Genomic DNA, 13,772 nt, shown 5'->3' on the forward strand with positions numbered 1-13,772 from the left:
ATTCACTCTAAATAGGGCACCACGCAATTCCGTTGAGACGACACCGTATGAACTATGGTTTAGAGAAACCTAAGCTGTCGTTTCTTAAGAGTTTGGGGCTGCGATGCTTATGTGAAAAAGTTTCAGGCTGATAAGCTCGAACCCAAAGCGGATAAATGCATCTTCATAGGACACCCAAAAACAGTTGGGTATACCTCTTGTCTCAGATCCGGAAGCAAAAGGGATTGTTCCTAGAATCGGGTCCTTTCTCGAGGAAAAGTTTCTCTCGAAAGAATTGAGTGGGAGGATGGTGGAGACTTGATGAGGTTATTGAACCGTCACTTCAACTAGTGTGCAGCAGGGCATAGGAAGTTGTTCCTGTGGAGCCTACACCAATTGAAGTGGAAGTTGATGATAGTGATCATGAAACTTCGGATCAAGTCACTACCAAACCTCGTAGGTTGACAAGGATGCGTACTACGTTATAATGGTACGGTAATAATGTCTTATTGCTAGACAACAATGAACCTACGAACTATGGAGAAGCGATGGTGGGCCCGGATTCCGATGAATGGCTCGAGGCCATAAAATCCGAGAGCATCCATGTATGAAAACAAAGTATAGACTTTGGAAGAACTACTTGATGGTCGTGAGGCTGTTGGGTACAGATGGATTTTAAAAGGAAGACGGACAATGATCGTAAGTTTCACCATTAAGAAAGCTCGACTTGTCGTTAAGATGTTTTCCAACAAGTTCAAGGAGTTGACTATGATGAGACTTTCTCACTCGTAGCGATGCTAAGAGTCTGTTGGAATTATATTAGCAGTTACTGCATTATTTATGAAATCTTGCAGATAGGATGTCAAAACATTGTTACCTCGACGATTTTCATGAGGAAAGGTTGTATGTGATACAACCAGAAGGTTTTGTCAATCCTGAAAGATGCTAACAAGTATGCAAATCTCCATCGATCCTTCTAAGAACTAGAGTAAGCATCTCGGAGTTGGAATATGCGCTTTGATGAGATGATCAAAATTTTGGGTTTATACAAAGTTTATGAGAAACTTGTATTTCCAAAGAAGTGAGTGGGAGCACTATAGAAGTTTTGATGAGTATATGTTGTTAACATATTGTTGATCGGAAATGATGTAGAATTTCTGGAAAGCATACAGTGTTATTTGAAAAGTGTTTTTCAATGGAAAACCTGGATTAAGCTACTTGAACATTGAGCATCAAGATCTATAAGGATAGATCAAAAACGCTTAATAGTACTTTCAAATGAATACATACCGTGACAAGATTTTGAAGGAGTTCAAATAGATCAGCAAAGAAGGAGTTCTTGGCTGTGTTACAAGGTGTGAGTATTGAGTAAGACTCAAGACCTGATGACGGCAGAAGAGAGAGAAAGGACGAAGGTCGTCCCCTATGCTTTAGACGTAGGCTCTACAGTATGCTATGCTGTGTACCGCACCTGAAGTGTGCCTTGCCATGAGTTAGTCAAGGGGTACAATAGTGATCCAGGAATGGATCACATGACAGCGGTCGAACTTATCCTTAGTAACTAGTGGACTAAGGAATTTTCTTGATTATGGAGGTGGTAAAAGAGTTCGTCGTAAAGGGTTACGTCGATGCAAACTTTGACACTAATCCAGATGACTCTGAGTAGTAAACCGGATTCGTATAGTAGAGCAGTTATTTGGAATAGCTCCAAGTAGCGCATGGTAGCTGCATCTACAAGATGACATAGAGATTTGTAAAGCACACACGGATCTGAAAGGTTCAGACCCGTTGACTAATAACCTCTCTCACAAGCAAGATATGAACAAACCCCATGGGTGTTGGATTCATTACAATCACATAGTGATGTGAACTAGATTATTGACTCTAGTACAAGTGGGAGACTGTTGGAAATATGCCCTACACGCAATAATAAAATGGTTATTATTATATTTCCTTGTTCATGATAATTGTCTATTGTTCATGCTATAATTGTGTTATCCGGAAATCGTAATACATGTGTGAACACATAGACCATAACATGTCCCTAGTGAGCCTCTAGTTGACTAGCTCGTTGATCAATAGATGGTTACGGTTTCCTGACCATGGACATTAGATGTCATTGATAACGGGATCACATCATTAGGAGAATGATGTGATGGACAAGACCCAATCCTAAGCATAGCACTAGATCGTGTAGTTCGTTTGCTAAAGCTTTTCTAATATCAAGTATCATTTCCTTAGACCATGAGATCGTGCAACTCCCGGATACCGTAGGAATGCTTTGGGTGTACCAAACGTCACAACGTAACTGGGTGGCTATAAAGGTGCACTACAGGTATCTCCGAAAGTGTCTGTTGGGTTGGCACGGATCGAGACTGGGATTTGTCACTCCGTATGACGGAGAGGTATCTCTGGGCCCACTCGGTAATGCATCATCATAATGAGCTCAATGTGACTAAGTAGTTAGACACGGGATCATGCATTACGGAACGAGTAAAGTGACTTGCCGGTAACGAGATTAAACGAGGTATTGGGATACCGATGATCAAATCTCGGGCAAGTAACGTACCGATTGACAAAGGGAATTGTATACGGGATTGCTTGAATCGTCGACATCGTGGTTCATCCGATGAGATCATCGTGGAACATGTGGGAGCCAACATGGGTATCCAGATCCCGCTGTTGGTTATTGAGCGGAGAGTTGTCTTGGTCATGTCTACGTGTCTCCCGAACCCGTAGGGTCTACACACTTTAGGTTCGGTGACGCTATAGTTGTAGAGATATTAGTATGCGGTTAACCGAAAGTTGTTTGGAGTCCTGGATGAGATCCCGGACGTCACGAGGAGTTCCGGAATGGTCCGGAGGTAAAGATTTATATATAGGAAGTCCAGTTTCGGCCACCGGGAGAGTTTCGGGGTCACCGGTATTGTACCGGGACCACCGGAAGGGTCTCGGGGGTCCACCGGGTGGGGCCACCTATCTCGGAGGTCCCCATGGGCTGAAGTGGCGTGGGAACCAGCCCCTAGTGGGCTGGTGTGCCCCACCCAAGGGCCCAAGGCGCCTAGGGTTGGAAACCCTAGGGGCCGTTACCCCCCGAGGGGGCATGCGCCCCCTGGTTGGAAACCCTGAGGGGGCCGTTGCCCCCTGGGGGCCGCCGCCCCCCTCTAGATGGGATCTCCAAGGGGGGCATGCGCCCCCCTAGCCCCTATATATAGTGGAGGGGAGGGATGACAGCCGGATCCTAAGCCCTGGCACCTCCCTCTCCCTCCCGTGACACCTCTTCCTCCTCCAGTAGCGCTTGGCGAAGCCCTGCTGGAATCCCACTGCTTCCACCACCACGCCGTCGTGTTGCTGGATCTCCATCAACTTCTCCTTCCCCCTTGCTAGATCAATAAGGAGGAGACGTCTCCGCTCCGTACGTGTGTTGAACGCGGAGGTGCCGTCCGTTCGGCGCTAGGATCATCGGTGATTTGGATCACGACGAGTACGACTCCATCAACCCCGTTCTCTTGAACGCTTCCGCTCGCGATCTACAAGGGTATGAAGATGCACTCCCTCTCTCTCGTTGCTAGCATCTCCTAGATTGATCTTGGTGACACGTAGGAAAATTTTGAATTATTGCTACATTCCCCAACAACCCCGACGCTTGCCCGGAGCTTTACACCGTAATGATTGAGCTCCGAACACCACCAACTGTCTAGGGCGCCCAAGCACCCAAGAGGAACAAGCTCAAGGGTACCAAGCACCCAAGAGTAATAAGCTTCTCAACTTGTAACTTCCACGTATCACGTGGAGAACTCGAACCGATGCACCAAATGCAATGGCAAGGGCACACTAAGTGCCCAAGTCCTTCTCTCTCAAATCCCACCGAAGCAACTAATGCTAGGGAGAAAAATGAGAGGAAGAACAAGAAGGAGAACACCAAGAACTCTAAGATCTAGATCCAAGGGGTTCCCCTCACATAGAGGAGAAAGTGATTGGTGGAAATGCGGATCTAGATCTCCTCTCTCTTTTCCCAAAAACTAGCAAGAATCCATGGAGGATCAGCAATGGGGGAAGAACACGAGCTCAAAGAATAAGGTTCAATGGGGAAGAAGACCTCCTTTTATAGGTCCCCACGAATCTGCCTGTTATGTGCAGAAAACTGTAGGACCGGTACAACCGGTCAAAGTAGAGGAAAAATCAACCCGTAGGAAAAAGGCCTAAGCGGTACAACAGCCCGGGGAACCGGTAGTACCGGTTAAACTGAACTAACTAGTACAACCGGTCAACAACCGCCCAAGAACCGCTCCAAAACAGAAACTAGTCGGGTGGTAGAGCGGTACATGGCTGGTACAACCTTCGGACCAATTCTGGAGTGGTACAACCGCTCCAAACACCGGTTGTACCGGTCACAACCGCTCTAAGGGGCGGTACAACCTCTCTATGTAAAACAGGTAAGATCAAAACAGCCACAACTTTCGCATACGAGCTCCGAATTCGACGAAATCAAGTTTGTTGGAAAGCTAGCGACAAGGGCTAACACAACCTTGATAGAAATAGCAATAAGAAGGAAATTAGAAAAGGCCCATGAGAAAATGGTGAGAACCCTTCCTCGAATAAGACCAGTAAAACCTCCAACACCGAAATTGCAATAAAAGAAGCATATGAAAACCGTTTTCGATGTACTAGAGCTTGTCACGAAGATAACCACAAGCTCTAAAACCTCAAAAGAAAATACAAATAAGAATCAAGAAATATGATGGAAGGATGCAATGGTTTGAGCTCTCGATGAACGATACGATCAAGCTACTCACGTGAGAGCCCCCCTTGATAGTACGGCTATCTATCCTATAACCCGGTCTCCAAACTATCACCATGAGACCGGTAAAATATAAAACCTATCAAGGGAAAACATTTGCCTTGCACGAAGTCCACTTGAGCTAGATGATGACGATCTTGACTCCCTCAAGTTGGACCACCTTTCTTGATTGTATTCGCTCGATGAAGACTAGTTGATTGCTCCCCCATACTCCACTATGGGTGAGCCACTCTTTGGCACATATTCACAAGTCCATTGACACCATAATGGACGGCAAGCTACAAGCATGATTTCTTCGTGATGCTCCACTTGACTTGCACAACACAACCTTGATTTGATGTCATCCTCCATGGGTTGTATGTGATCTTCCTCTTGACGCAAGCCCACGGAAGCAAACCTAACCCCACATAGGACTCTCACAAAGACCATGGGTTAGTACATAAAGTACAATGGACAATGCTTACCAAACCGTGAGATCACTTGATCTCACTCGGTGTATCTTCTACGCTTTGTGTGATGATCAACTTGAATCACTCTCTGTACTTAGTCTTGATCAACCTTGACTCTTTCCAACTCTCTTCATTTGGATGATGTCTTGAAGGTAAACATGAATGATCACACAATCTTCTTCTTCAAGACATGCTTGCAATAAGCTCAATACTCACATGACCAATCTTTGGATAATTCCTTAATAGCACCTTGGTCAACTCATAACCTCCTTGAAACCAACACACGGACTTCAAAAAATGTTTATGGACAAATCCTTCAAATATAACTCAATGCAACCATTAGTCCATAGAGAATGTCATCAATTACCAAAACCACGCATGGGGGCACCGCATGTCCTTTCAACATAGAAATTTGCTAAATACATAGGATCTAAATGCGACAGACCCGTTGACTAAACTTCTCTCACAAGCAAAACATGATCACACATTAGTACTCTTTGGGTGTTAATCACATAGCGATGTGAACTAGATTATTGACTCTAGTAAACCCTTTGGGTGTTGGTCACATGGTGATGTGAACTATTGGTGTTAATCACATGGCGATGTGAACTAGATTATTGACTCTAGTAAACCCTTTGGGTGTTGGTCACATGGTGATGTGAACTATTGGTGTTAATCACATGGTGATGTGAACTAGATTATTGACTCTAATGCAAGTGGGAGACTGAAGAAAATATGCCCTAAAAGCATTAATAAAGTTGTTATTTTATATTTTCTTATTCATGATAAAGGTTTATTATTCATGCTAGAATTGTATTGATCGGAAACCTTAATACATGTGTGAATACATAAACAAACATCGTGTCCCTGGTAAGCCTCTACTAGACTAGCTCGTTGATCAAAGATGGTTAATGTTTCCTAACCATAGATAATGATGCCTGCATAACGATCGGGATCACATCATTAGGAGAATGATGTGATGGACAAGACCCATCTGTTAACTTAGCATAATGATCGTTCAGTTTTATTGCTATTGCTTTCTTCATGTCAAATACATATTCCTTCGACTATGAGATTATGCAACTCCCGGATCCCAGAGGAATACCTTGTGTGCTATCAAATATCACAACATAACCGGGTGATTATAAAGATGCTCTACAGGTATCTCCGAAGGTGTTTCTTGGATTGACACTTATCTTGGGACGAAGGGAATGCTATTTAGTGTCGAATTTATCATTTTTGATTTCAGAGTTATGTTTTAATTTTAATTTGAAATTTTATAACAAACATAAATTGATGTTCCGTGAATTTGACTTAAAATAAAACTAATATGTGAAAAAAGAAAACAAAAAAGGCATAAATATGATGCCTGCGTCTAAGGCGACCAATGGCGTCCATCATGCATGGGCGTAGGCGTGGACGTGGATAAACACGTCCAGGTCGAGGACGGCATTCTTGTGTAGCTGCCAACTCGCCGTCCTCCAGAGCACGTACCCCGTCGCCATCCGGAACCTCCCCGTGCCGCCAACCACCGACAGCTCCTGCAGTGGCTCGACGATGTTGTCGTGGCCGACGACGGTGAAGGTGCTCCCGGAGTACGGCCCCGCCGTGAGCACCACATTCATGCAGGAGAGCACCGCCGGGTCGTGCATGGCCGCGAAGACGTACATCCCCTGCGCGCGCCCCACGGGCCTCGACGCCCGGTCCGCCCCCTTCGTGAGCGCGTCGTCGATCACCACCACCTGCCCGAACCGCAGCGGCGGCTCGCCCCCAAACAGTGGCGGCCCCGTGCCGTTCACGACCTCGACCGCCGTGGCGCCCGGGCCGGTGAACACGTCGTGCATGGACAGGCGCATGCGGGCAGGCCGGGCGGGTGCCGCGGCAAGCCATTGCCAGGACGCCGAGAGCAGCACCGCGAGCGCTGCCGAAGAGGCGAAGTACACGAAGACGAAGAGGGTGCTCCTCTGCCCATTGTGTCATTGAGTGTTGTTTGATGGTTGAGCTACAAAAGTATCAATAAGCCTATAGTAAAAACGGAAATTCCATATTCACGGAAACGAAAAGTTCCGTTTCCACATCTGTTTCACCGGAAAACACTGTTCCGTATTTGTTTCCGCTTCCGCATAAAAATTTCCATTTCGATTTCCGTTTTGCAAATTTTTGTTTCCTTTTTCATATTTCCTCTCCCTTTTCATTTTTCCTCCAGAAAAGCGGAAAGTTTCCACTCCATTTTCATCCCTAATATCTACATAACATACTTAAAGATATTATAATTCTAACAAAATTCTAATTATCCATAAAAAAATTCCTAGGCCTATCCCAACACTGAGTTTTAGGCAAAGTTTTTGTTTTGGAACTTACATGCAGGCAAAGCTTTAAATGATCGTGAAACCATTCCTACTCAAAACCATATTGAAACGTGTTGGTATTTGATGTTTGTTTTATAACCGGGGCGTGGGCATGTTGTGCAGCCCTTTTTTTTTTGCATCTTCTTTAGGTGGGCTGGAACGTCTTCCCCTTCAAGAATGCCCTATATATTTATCCGTCGTGGTATGGCAGGGTAGCAGCCTACAAATCCCCCTACTTTAATGCGATTTAATTACCAAGTCACCGTCCAATTGGATGGTGCTGGCTGCGAGGCAGCCCACCTTCTCATTTATTTTCCTTGACTCCCCTGGTTGCCTTTCTTTTTCAGGCAACCTGTGAAACATATTTGAATCGGTGGGATTCGTTATCTCTATTTTTAATGGAGTAGCTGGTAGTCTTCGCCGGTCAATTTTCGTCCCACCTATCATGGTTTTTTTTATCCCATTTTCGCTGGGTTTTTTTCGTAGATTTTTTTTCGTCTTCTCCCCCCACTTCATCGGTTTATTTTCGCGTCACCCTCTCACACAACGAAAAAAACTGAATGGATCAGAACTTTCCATACTGACGCAAATTATTTAGTATTGTCTTTATGTAAAAGAATCAATCACAATCAATCTCTAAAGATCAAATCTGAATTAATTAATCTTCATAACGTTTGTTTCCTTCCGAATCATGTGCATAACTTTTCTTCCTTGTTTGGGCAGAAATTGTTTTGTAGCAGAGATTAGGAAGCTTCCTATGACCGTAGTAATAGGAAGTATTCTTTTTCTTGATGATTCGTTTCCATGCATGATGATAGTAAATTAGGTCAATATTCATCACTATTTATCAACGTCATCAATCGTATCCATTCCTACCAGTTTGCTACGTCTTTTTTAAGGGGATCCGCTCGCTACGTCGTCGTCGCACGTTATTTTCACAAGCAATTCCCCTAAAAAAACACAGCACCCTACCTCGACTTCCCTACCTGGACGTCGCCGCCGCCGCCCACCGATCTCGCCGCCTCCCGGCGATCCCCTCCTCCCTCCCGCAGCTCGAACGACCCACTTTTTTGGCCACGAGCACCACCTGCCTCTTCGCCCATGCGTCGCCCCTCCTCTTCACCATAGCCACGAGCACCATCCGAGGCGGAGCCGCGGCGCCTCCACAGATGCGGCGGGGACACCATATCCAGTTGAGACGGCGGTGTAAATCTTCTCCCACTCTGCTCCTTCCCCTGGTTACCGGCCTGCTCCACCTCCCCTCTGCTTCGTGTGGATCTGCTCATGTGCAGCAGTAAACTTTATTTAGGTAGAACTATTCTTCTAGGCCTTTTTTTGTTACTTACAAATTAACTTTTTAGCCAATGCTTACGGCATGAAGTATTACCTAGAGTTCCTTAATCAATCTGCTTGTCCATCGTTTCATTTGGTTCAATTACTATCAGCAAGAACGCATTGTGAAACCGTTAGCTTATGAATGTGTGCTCTTTCTGCAATAATAACATTTGCAATGTAAGGGCCGAGGCACACCCATGCATCAGGATGATGTGCACCACGTGGGAACTAATACTATGGCCTAAGTGGATAATGAAATATCCAAAGATACACTTGACTGGATCAATTTTTTTCTCTGGAATTGTTCCTCATGATGCGCAGATGTAGATGCTATATTTTTAAAATTTCAAATCACCTATGCATGCCAATGTGATTCTTATCCTTTTCATTAGACAGTGTGTTACCATCAATCCATCCATGCACCAAACCGATTTTTTTTACTCTGTTCAGGTTGCAATTACGAATGAGTAGCATATGTATGCACTGAACTACTTGCATAAGACAGTGAAATACTTCTTACTCGCGTGAGTGGAATTTTGGAATAGAGAAAGAACATACAACAGAGATTGTGTAATTAATTGATTACATAAACCAAGATAACGTAAAACAAGTTTGATAGGTCCGTTGCATCGCACGGGCATTTTTGCTATATGTACTATCAGGTTCTATTTATTTCCTTTGATCGGTCAACACTCCTATGTCCTATGTAGGTAAGAAGGAAAGAAAACCTAACGGTACAGCCGGCAAAACAGTCAACGGTGAGCTTCATCGCCGCGTACGCGTCGTAGTACCTGGCCATCACCGACTGGGGCATCGAGGACTTAACGCTGGTGAAGAAGGCGTGGGTATTGGTAGAGCTCCAAGAAGCTGCCCTTCGTCCTGCCCGCCGTCTTCACCATCGGTGCCGGGTGACCACCCTGGAACTCGGCAACGCTACCAAGGCGACACGGTCCGGGTTGGTTCGGTCCCTCATCGAGCCAGCATTTGGACCGGCCAACCACCACCGGCGTCAACGTGCTGGGCCAGCGGCGAGGTGGGCTGCGTGTGCGGGTGCTGTGGCGAGGTGGTGGACATGCGGGAGTGCCAGCGATGAGGTCGGTGATGTGCCGCGGCAAGTGCGCGGCTGTTAGCCATGAACCTTCTGTAGCAGTTTTTTTCATGAGCCCATGTTTTTTTGTGTTCGGGCCTTGCCATAATTAGCGGATTAACCATGAAAAAAACATGACGTTCAGTTTGTTGTCAAATGGTGCCGTGATTTTCGGATCAAGCCATGTTTCTCTTGTACTTCCTATTTCCTGTTCGACTGAATAGAAGTGCAGAAAGTGAACACACCAACACAACTGAAATCAGTCATATTCAGTTATAGAGGTATACATTTATACAAGATATACACAGGCAGGTGCCGCCAGTAACCCAACTAACTCCTGAGCTGACCTTGCTAATCCTTTACTCGCGATAAAGATGCAGATGATAAGGAAAGGTTGTTACGGAGAGAGCAATGGAAGAGAGAGAATCACGTGGCGGCAGGTGGACCTGAACATATGCTTCAACAAAGAAAACGGCAGCGTAGGATCATGGTGCGTGATTATAGGCGGAGGCTATTAAATCTCATGCGGAAATCACGGCTGAGCGATTCTCGCACGATCCGAAGTTCACACTCAATCGACTGTTTTCCCTAGTTGATGGTCTGCATGTGTGTTGTGCTAAAACGGTCGCTGCCATGGCAGCAAAACCCGCAGCTAGAACGCTGTCGGCGCCAAGTTGAGAACTCGAGATCGTCAGTGGTGCATGCACGACAGCGGTGGTGAGAGGCTATGGTGCATGGGGAGGAGAGAAAAGAAGGAGAGGGGAAGCTTGGGGACATGGTAGTTTACCCGGGGGCTGCCGGTCGGCATGCTGAGAACGAATGGCGGCGGCAGTGACATTTTTTCTCAGTCCTCTTGGTCGGACCGGTTGAAGACCAGACCGGATCGGACCGACAATTTTCCAGGCCAATTTTAGCAGACCAGATCATCCATTTTCTCTAACAAGCCAGGACCGAGCGTGTCAAACACCGATTGAGCCACGAGCGGTACGTCCAGCCCTGCCCACCGTCGAAGCGAAGCTCCTACTCTACGTGAAGTTGATCGCGCTGTTGCACTCGTACGGTAGGAGCCACGGGCACGACATGGTGAAGGGCTAAAGGGCTGATCGAGGGTGAGACCCGGATGCTGGTTGCGCAGCTAACCATGGACGAGATCTTCACCCGCACCAAAAAGTTCAAGCAGGAGGTGTTCAGCAGCGTGCAGAAGGAGCTGGACCAATACGGCCTCTTCATCTACAATGCCACCGTGAAGCAGCTGCTGGACGTTCCGGGGCATGAGTATCCTACCTCGGCGAGAAGACACAACAGGAGGCAGCGAGCAGGGCCAAGGTGGATGTTTGTGGAGCGGGATGGCCTCACGTGCCAGAACGCCGCCAAGGTGGACGCCGTAAACAAGGTGCTCTCTGTGTGGCAGCAGGGCGAGGCGCTCAAGGAGAAGGGCAAGGTCAAGGCGGAGGTGCGGGTGTTTGAGAACACTAGGAAGGCCGACAACGCCGCCTCAATGACTGACCTCGCCATGAAGGGGAAGGCTGGGACTGGCAGGCCAAGGTCGCCGAGGTTGAGGCCGCCAAGGTTGTCGCCATCCGCGATGCCGAGCTACAGATGGAGGTTAAGACGAAGAACGTGCTCTGCCAAACTGACAAGCTCAAGGTCGAGCAGCTCAGCAAGTCCACAATACACTATGACACACAGGTTGGTTATGCAATAAGCATGTATAAAAATATAGTACTAGGGACAAGAGAAATTCATACTTATTGACCTCAGCATTTTATATTTTGTAGGTTCAAGAATCGAACACGCTCTTCTACAGCTGGCAGAAGGCGGCGGATACGACATTGTATAAGGAGATGAAGGCGGCGGTGAGGTGAAGCGGCCGAGCAGAAACACATGCATGTCTCGATATGGGAGGAAAGGGAGGGAGATAAGGTGAGGGTTAGCGGTGCAACATGCCACACGAGCAAAGGGGTGAAGAGATGACCTTGAGGAGGGAAGTGAGCTCGGTCCATGGCATGGGTCAAAGTAGAGGAAGGTTGATCCATGGTTTGGCCAAAGGGGTGATGAGCGAGGGAGAAGTAGAAGGCCCCCTCTCATATCTTGGTGCGCGAGCAAGTCTGTCGAGGTGGAAGAAGCCTGTCATTTCATGACGGCGTTGGTGACCTTGGCGTGGTGTTGTTCGCCGGTTTGTGGGCGGATCAGGCAACCGTCTGGTCTCTCTCGATCCCCCCTTCACTAATTTTGGTGAGAAGAGGGGAGGGGTGAAAGGGTGGAGGGGTGGGAGAGGGGGTCGCCGATTCTGTTGGTTGTGGGGGCGAGGGCGGAGAGAGGAGAGTGAGGGACGCCGGTGAAGTCTATGGATCTAGAGAGGGAGGGGAACAAGAGAGTGAGTGGTGCGGAGAGGGAGTGGATAGAGTGCGGTCGTGCGGGAGAGGACAACAAGTCGTATAGGAGGGGTATAATGGGAATATCATAAAAATAAAGCTTTATTTATACCTATATACTATATATATTCAGAATAGCATAAAATATTTTCTCAATAAATTACTTAAAAATATCCAAGAAATTACTGATGACTGACTATCATTATATAAAGGGGAAATCCGTTCTTTGCTCGTGGAGAAATGTAACATAGCATAGTTTTTTATGGGCAATATACCACATACCCTAAATAGTAGATATTCGTGAGAATAACCATCAACATGTGATTTAGAGGTGAGCCTAAAATTATTAAAATTGGGATGCCACTCAATCTACTAGAAACTGCTCATTTCTAGCATTTGTCCAATGAATATATATTTTCCATACCACCATCATAAAAAATTATTCTAATCTTTGTTTATATTAGAATACCTTTGTAGGTCATAAAACTGATGGATTTGATTGTGCTTCGGAGATGTCGACTGACAAAGACCCTGATGTAACGATGATGGAGGGGGCTAAGAATTCAACGAGTTTTACACAACCAAAAGAGGTGCATGCAAATAATTGTTCTTCTTTGTATGTATGTTGCACATGATATAATACTCAAAAGGTATATTTCTATATATATTTAATTTTGTAGAATATGAGAGAGATGGAGATGGATTATGTCGGGGTTCAAAAAGGAACCCATTCAGAGGGTTTTTGAGGCGACGTCATTGGAAGGGGACAAAAATTCACCATGTTTTATACAACAAAAAGATGTGCAAGTGATGATATCTCACAACAACGACGCACTCAAAATAAAGCAAACCGGCTGGAATTACGATAAATGTTTATGGCAACATTTATTTCCAACTGGTATTCCGATGAGTGAGTTCAATGATGTTCACATAACTCAAGGAAAATATTTCAAAAGCCCGTAGTAACACACGGGCATTCTACTAGTAAGGGACCAATGTGGGACTATTTAACTGTAAAACCCAATATGTCATTTGTCATTTTTTTTTTTGGAATATGTTCTCTATATGTTTCTTATACTATGATTAGAACCCTCTCTAGAATTCACATGTCATGTCTCAATTGGTCAACGGAGCCTTTTTTTAAAAAAAAAGGTAAGAATTTATTTCTCAAATGATGGATAGGTCTTTTACAATAAGGTGAGAAATAAAATCGGGAATAGAGGCTTCCCAAAATTCATAACATCTATTACTAAAAGAATGATTTGCTAGTGTATCAGCTACCTCATTAGCTTCCCGGAAGCAGTGATTGCAAGTCACCGATGCAAACTCCCGCCGTATATGATTGCACTCTGTAATCACAGCAACGTCAGGTCCATATGTTTCAGGCTGGTTAACAGC

The 13,772-nt window shown here is 45.7% G+C and overlaps 1 pseudogene; it reads left to right on the forward strand.

Annotated features, from left to right (window-relative positions):
• The first annotated feature begins 9,562 nt into the window (after window positions 1-9,562).
• Window positions 9,563-11,864, forward strand: LOC109784448 (flotillin-like protein 2; annotated as a pseudogene).
• The last annotated feature ends 1,908 nt before the right edge of the window (window positions 11,865-13,772 follow it).

The sequence above is a fragment of the Aegilops tauschii genome, chromosome 2 (assembly GCF_002575655.3).
Source record: "Aegilops tauschii subsp. strangulata cultivar AL8/78 chromosome 2, Aet v6.0, whole genome shotgun sequence".
Lineage (NCBI taxonomy): Eukaryota > Viridiplantae > Streptophyta > Magnoliopsida > Poales > Poaceae > Aegilops > Aegilops tauschii.